Below are 7,913 nucleotides of genomic sequence, written 5' to 3'. Positions count from 1 at the left end.
GGATCCAGAAGTCGCACTTTGGACTTTGGTGCTTCCAAGGGCTAGTTCCTCTCCACTGTAGTTCTGCGATGCGATATTGGTTTGGACCCGATATGGGTATAAACTGCTCTTTATAGATTTTCAAGTTCGGAACTTAATTCCGACTATGGTTTGCACTCATTTTCAGTGTAAACTAGATTTTGGCTTACGGGACTTAATCTTTATAATAATTCCATCGATGCGATGCTTCACCCTTCTCCTCACGACATCATCTGAATCGTTGATCCTTATGATCCAACGGTTGCTGAGTGTCGAACTTCACTTCTCTATTCTTCCCTTTTACTTGATTTTTCCACGATTTCTTCAATTTTACCTCTGTGGTTCGGTTCTTTGAAGGTTCCCATCTTCTGTTATTTCATTTTGCACTCTCCCTCCTGATCTTACTCTGTTTCTTCAATCAGATTCTAAGATCCCTTATGATTCCCCTGAATCATTCTCTCCTCTGCGCATTCTTCAGAACTTTGCCTGCAATCTCCGGTAACGGAACCTATGAGTTCACACCATAATTAATCACAAACACACGATTCACACTCTCTGACACAGTCGTGAATAAACTCTGAATATATATATATGTAAATGCAAAGATTACATTCGAGACTTCTCTGTCTCGCATAGGCCTATTCTACAATGTTAGTGGCCTCTCCCTTTTGACTCTACCCATAGGCTTACATATATCTAGCATTGGTTTTGTTGAACTAATTTTGGGGTAAATCCTAAACTAACTCCTAAATCCTCTGTACTGACTCCTAAATATTCTGTCCACTTCTACTTCCATTAATTCCTAAAGTCTCTCTCTCATCCCTCGAATCATGAATTGTTCTAAGAGTCTTGATTGACTTTGGACTCTTGTCATTTATTCCCACTCATGTTCTCATTTATTTGAGAGCACTTACAATTTCTTCCATTATCTAATTAATTCATATTCTATGCTCAAAAGCCTAATATTACATTAATTTAGCACTTAGGAATCAAACTTCCTAAAAATACATGACCCCCTATGTCTACTTAATTACAATGGTTTTTCTCTTGGGTGAATGCTCCTGCATCACATGTATTAGGGTTGTCTCAACCAAATCTTCAAGATGTTGTTCATTAACAATTGGCATCACTGTTATTTTTGAATCCATGCCTCCTTGCCACATGCAAGAGGCTACACAACTATACCAATGACTCCATTACATATATGACCAAATGATGAAATGAGATAGTACAGGGCTACATCAATGTGATATAGGGATACAAAATGACACCCAAAGGCCTGTACATGGTTGTAACAATACATTCAAGATGAATCTCTTCAATGCAAGCCTAACTCTAGGACCACTCCACCAACAACCAAAAGTTAAAAGCCATAAATTATAGGGCTAGATATTGCACACAAATGTGCTTACATGAGAGAAGTAAATAAGTCACTATTATACATCCCAAGACTCAATACTCTCCTACTTATGATTGAACTAAAGATGTTCTTCTATGCATAATTGGTACAAGGGATTTTTCAACCAATTTTTCCAAATGATAACAAATACATGCATATGGCTAATCTACAGGTTTCAATTCATGACTACAACCATGTGTATTTGCTACAAAATAATGAGTGAGAGAAATAAGAAAAATAATATGCAATCCTTGAAACCCTAGTTGTTAGACATTGGATAAACCAACGCTCTCTGTGTGTTTTCTGACATGGACTAACCACCTCTCGTGGATCCTTATCTTTGGTGATGCGATCATTGACTAACACCTATGGGTTTTGGTCTAACGACAATCGTGATTCCAAACAAGTGGTATTAGAACATAGGTCACGAGTTCGATACACACCCGACTCACGTTGGTTGGTGGGGGGGAGGAGATTGTTGGACATTGGATAAACCAATGCTCTCAGTGTGTTTCACGACATGGACTGACCGCTTCTTGTGGATCCTTATCTCTGGCGATGTGATCGTTGACTAACACTTGCAGGTTTTGGTCTAACGAAAATCGTGATTCCCAACACTAGTTGCATGTACAACTCCCCCTAAGCTTATTATACCTTCTCACCATCTGACCTTTGGCAGATTAGGTTGAAAGGAAAACTTCTAGGCAAAGATTAATGGTACACCCGAAAGAAGGTGGAAGAAAAAATTCCTCACCTCATTAAGTGGAAGATTTTGGGGACCAAAAGCCTTCCAAAATGGGGAGGTTTGACCCAGATTGGATCACTATATTGTTTTCCATCTATCTCGATGGTTTCGGAATGGAAAAAGTGGAGGAATCAACTTTTAGGACCATTTTTACTAGCGAGACACAGTTTGGCAAATTGCGGTATGAAATCTTCCGGGAGCATTTTGAGGCATCAAATGATATTTTTGGGGGGTAAAACTTTGTCGCCTTAGCACCACACCTTTCTTTTCGTATTCTACCCACAAAGACCTTTACAACAACACAATAATTGCGTCAATCAAAGTTCGTATGTGAAAGTTATGTCACTAAGATGTTGACCTTCCTGTTTTCACCACCATAATTCGAGATGATGCCACATCAACATGAAAAAGGGGTTAGCTAGGGTGATTATGATGAAGAAGAGTCTATAATAGTCTATATTGTAATTATGATTAAGAGTTGATGTATTCAAACCTAACCACTTGTAGGATATTAGGTTGTGTTATAATCAGGTCACTTGGAGGGAAAGGGGTTCTATTCTTTCGAGTGCACTTGTTCCATAGCTGAGCAAAAATAACCAAGAGGGATAGGAGATAGAACACACAGAGAGGATTTGCATGCTATGATAGCCCTTGGGCCACATGCCATATTTCTTTGTACTCACATCGATATTTCCATTTAGAGAAAGAGAGCAGAGCGACCTCACCTTCCAATTGGGTTTTCTCTCGAAGGGGTTTCCCAGATCATATATTCATGTGTCAATTGTGTTTGTGAGTTTTTTATTTTGTCATTTTCTATTTTATGCATAATTTTAATTCGTATGCATAAGTTATCACAATAATCTACAGATCTATAAATCTAAAGAGATATAACACTGTAATAGTGTAGATTTTGGATTTTTAAGTATAATTTTATTAGATCTGTTGTGACAAGCTGTCTATTGGAAATTCCACGCTAGTTTATGGATCATGTAGAATATGGATTCCTTTCCCAATGATTTTAGCTACTCATGCCACAAGTGAGTCTTCCCATATTGTGGTAGTGATTAATGATTTAAGAACATTGCAACTTACAACGCTTCAACATGCCATTGACACAACCCAACTTTCGTATAGTTTTGCTCACGCTCAAATTGTGCTCCAACATGAAATGCTAGATTTGTTATCCATGAAGTTCTAGGTTGAGATTGTTAGTAGCGCCACTAGCCTTTTACAAAAAGGTATTGATCCACTCTTTACTATTTTCGGTGGGAAACATTTCCTTGTAGATGTGGATTGTCAAATTGTAACATAGTTGACCATTATACATGCCAACCTAGATGGAGGACTTTTACACAGTTTTTGTAGATTTTGGTTGACAGTCAACTATGACCCAACATGCAACTATTTTGTAGCATAGAGTTGTCCATTGCTTCTAGCCCAACTTCCTAATGATCAAAGATTGTAGTTGTAGTACATCACATGTTTAGACACGTGTTTGCAATTACAGTTGGGTTCCATATTTTTGTTTATGCAGACTCTTCAAGCCATGCATTATTCTCCTTACAAGTATCAACATTTCAACACCACTTCACCATTTATTCATTTAGAGTTTCTTAGTGTTGAGGCACATGTGTCTAGGATGAAACACACCTTTAGGCTAGATAGTATTGAGCTTGGACTTCAGTGCTTGATCAAGAAGCTATTCCCCTTCTAATGTATACATCTTTTTAATGCATGTTTTTTTTTTTAATATATGCAAGTGTTCTACATGTTTACCAATTTCACTCACTTGGCTATCTTTGTCATCTCTATTCTAGTTATTTAATTCCTTGATTTTTCATTTTTACCATAATGATTGCCTACTTGTCCTTTCATCTCATTGTGATGCTTCCATTTCTACATCTATTAAATGCCCCTTTTCCAACATTTCTCCATGCCTTTTTATTTACTCTACACCTTTTCTTCAACATGTTTATCTTCTTTTGTATCCACTTTTATGGTTATTGTATTTGGCTCATCTCCAAGTGCATTGTTTTCGTATTTATGTATCTTTTTTGTTTGCCCTGTTCAAATGTTTGACACATAATCTCTGTCGGGTTTTCCTTCAACCCAATCTTTACATGAAGAGAAGTAACCTTTTCATAAAGTTATGTTATTCACATTCAAATTATTTGAATTCTCTAAATGCCTAATAAACCTATAATAAACTAAAAAGAATGAAAATAAATATACCTTTCATAAATATTTAATATCAAATGCATGCCATTCTACCATGACTTAGCATGACAAACTCTATGCTTGCTTTTTACAACTTGAGAGGGCCTAATGGTTAAGAGCATGTGTTTCCTCCTAAGAAGTCAAAGGTTCAAAACCAGAGAGGATTGGAGTATATATGAGGGGTAGAGTATATATGTCTTCTTAGACTTAATGTCAAATCAGTGCACTAAAGTGAATGAGGAGTAGAGTATATATGAGGGGTAGAGTATATATGTCTTCTTAGACTTAATGTCAAATCAGTGCACTGAAGTGAATGAGGAGTAGAGTATATATGAGGGGTATAGCATATATGTCTTCTTAGACTTAATGTCAAATCAGTACACTGAAGTGAATCCCTTCACTTAAGTGAATGAGGAGTAGGATATATGAGAGGTAGAGTATATATGAGAGGTAGAGTATATATGTCTTCTTAGACTTAATGTCAAATCAGTGCACTGAAGTGAATCCCTTATCCCGTTAACAAAAAAGTCTCATAATGTATTACCGTAACCTTAAAATTAAATAATAATAATAATAATAATAATTTTTTTATAAAAAATATAAAAAATACATCGTTACTTTCCCATAAAATTTCCATGAACCCTCCCACATTGAAACAAAATATTATTCTCAGCCGCCCAATGCACTTTGTCGTGGACTTTTGAATACATGACCAAGCGGCATAAAACATTTTCTAAATGCCAGAAAGGAAAACCCTAATGTCATAAGTCCTCTGATTTTCCCTTGGAAAATTCCACTCAACTGCTTCCGGAAGTTGGGAAACTTCCGCTCAGCTTCGCCGAAACTTTCTCGCTTCTGCAACGCAGATTCCTCTCAAGACTGCGAGTAGAAAATCTCATCTACATAAACTTGTTGGAGCAGAAGATTTATTATTTGTGAAGTAAAATCCCTTCATTCGGATGCAAGCATGGCTCAATCGGAGAAGACGAAGAGACCGCAGGGAGCTCGAATTTATGTGAAAGCTCATCGAATGTCTGATCTGGATCAGGTATTGAAACAGAATGGGCCGATTGATAAAATGCTGTGGTCGATTATTTATGTCCTGTTCGCCCATTCCATGCTTCTCCTCCTTTTCTCCTCTTTTTCTGTCGATTCCAGCTTTAACATCTGCAACATTTTGCAGAATCTGTATGTGCTTTTTTATCTAGCCGCCATGGCAGCAGCCATTGTTGTTATGCTTCTGTTTGCTCTGTGTAATCTTATAGCTAAAGCAGTGGGATGTGGAAAGAAATGGATGATGACGACTGGCAACAATGGGAGGAGGATCTGTCTCCACAACCTTTAAACGTATAAAGGCCGTTCCTTGTTCCAAGGCGCAGAGGCAGAGCACTCGCTTATCCCAAATCTTTCTTCTTCCATCTCCAATTTTGGGATTCGAACACGCGACATTCTCTTGACAAATCATCCTCAGACATTATATGTTAACCCTTAAAGGAACGTTTCCGTTTAAATACTAAATGTTTAATATGTCTATCTATGTTCAAATATGTTAGCGCTTCTGCATTTTTGCAGTCAAATAAATTTTAATTGCGATTGTAATATCATGATTTATAATGGAGTTTTTTCAAATATTGAGGGTTCAGTTCAATGAGACCTTTAGACTGTATTGTAAAACTAATCTAATTCTTCATAATTTAGCAAGTATTCAAACTGCATGTAAGGTTTTATAGTAAAAATTGTGGGATAAGTTTCTTTTTCCCAGTATTGAGTTTATGTTGATGGTAGATTTGGGTATAAAGATGAATAAGGGTTTTATATCTTACAGGAGACATTGCTTCATGCTAGATGTATAGAATCTATCATCAACATAAAAATGCTCAATACTGTTAACAATTTTGTTGAATCCACAATAGAATTACAGCAGAAATAATGTTTACATTTTTTAACCCCACAGAAATAGAACTTATACTATGGAAACACAGGCAACAAACAAAAGTAGGAAGGCAAGAATTGCAGTGCATGAAACAATTTTCCTTCCCCAGCATCAACAAACCGACACTTGGGCCGAGGTAATAGAGTTATCTAGGCAGAGAATTGTATTCCATTTCAATATGAACCTCGATTATTCATCCTCATAAAAAGCAACACATAGTAAAGGAAAAGAAGGAGAATCACAACAAAATAACCCCATTAATTTTGTAATGTAATTGCCTCTGTTAGCTACAAGCTAACCAGTGAATACTACAAATACTCAAAAACTATCAAATTTCCAGGGAATTTGCTAACCAAGAAACTAACTAAAAGAATGATACAAGGATTTAGCCTTCCCATTAACAAATGGTACTAAGCTCAACCAAGATCATGCACGTAACTACCAACAGCTAAGAATTATCAACCAATGGAGACCATCAATGACATAACAAATTCATGTTTAATTTTCATTTTCTGTTCAATAATGCATTAAATTCATAGACAAGGGTACTAACCTCACTCATTTGCAGTTGTTGGCAAATAGGATGAAGAGCAACCCCACTTCTCCTTCGCTCCTTTTAGAACCAACAAGTAACAAGCAACAATCTGACACATGAAAGGGAGGCCCCATTTAGGTTCTCGCTGCTCACTGGTTAGCCTTCATGTTGAGGAACATAGCCAACGCTCTACCCATTGCCCGCACTCAACACTCAATCCCCAGCAAAAACCCGGTAGACAATGTTTCCACTGAAAATCCAAGTCCAACTCTCATAGAACATGATATGTTCTCCCATTGATTATCTTAGTCTCTATGTTGCCTCTCAGTCTCTATGTTGCCTCTGTGTTAGGGCCATCTTGAATCCAAGTGTTAAAATTCAATCAAATGTTAAGATATGGGAGAGTAGATTTTATTACATAAACCAAATTTGTGCTAAACTTTCTATTATCAAATGTAATGATATGTAATGATACATATAAATACAAGAAGCTTTGTCTTAAGACAAACCATATTAGACATAATCACTTAGTTGAGAAAATATCTTAACTACACTTAAAATTAGGAAGCATCTAGTTGAGTAATATCTCTTAAACCAACTAGATATAATCATTTCCTAATAACGAGATCAAACTCCTTTCCAAATTAAAGATCACACCTAAGACAAGTAGAAGTTATGTACTCCAACACTTCCCCTTAACGACTACTTGTCTTAATCTTCGTCCTTTGGTGTCTTCAACTACATCTTCTCTATAGCACTCATGAACTGTTTGATCAACAAAGTCTACCTTTGGTCCAACCTAGCACTTTAGCTTCATACCTTGATCGTTCATATATCATCAAATTATCAGTGTCCATATAAAGGAAAAAGAATCCATCAGAATGTATAAGTACCTAACCACTGCAACCACTAGTCTACTAGGATGTCTCTTTGTGTATATGGTTCACTCAACTTCTTGATGAACTCGCCTTGGATATAAAATTTCTCCTTTAGACTCTACAACCAATATGGTCTACTCCAAGCATCAAAGGACTCCCTAACAAAGGCTATTGAACTAAACTAGACA

General features: G+C 36.6%; 1 long non-coding RNA gene across 1 annotated transcript; it reads left to right on the top strand.

The window, feature by feature from the left end:
- Positions 1–5,076: 5,076 nt before the first annotated feature.
- On the top strand, positions 5,077–6,010 carry LOC149246250 (uncharacterized). Its single transcript, XR_016265553.1, has 2 exons — positions 5,077–5,427; positions 5,563–6,010. It is a non-coding gene; the product is annotated as an uncharacterized LOC149246250 (long non-coding RNA).
- Positions 6,011–7,913: the final 1,903 nt, after the last annotated feature.

This window comes from Pinus tabuliformis, chromosome 7 (assembly GCF_031772625.1).
Source record: "Pinus tabuliformis cultivar Carrire ecotype Pingquan chromosome 7, CPIR1, whole genome shotgun sequence".
Taxonomy (NCBI): domain Eukaryota; kingdom Viridiplantae; phylum Streptophyta; class Pinopsida; order Pinales; family Pinaceae; genus Pinus; species Pinus tabuliformis.
This window is presented reverse-complemented; position numbering and strand designations above follow the sequence as displayed.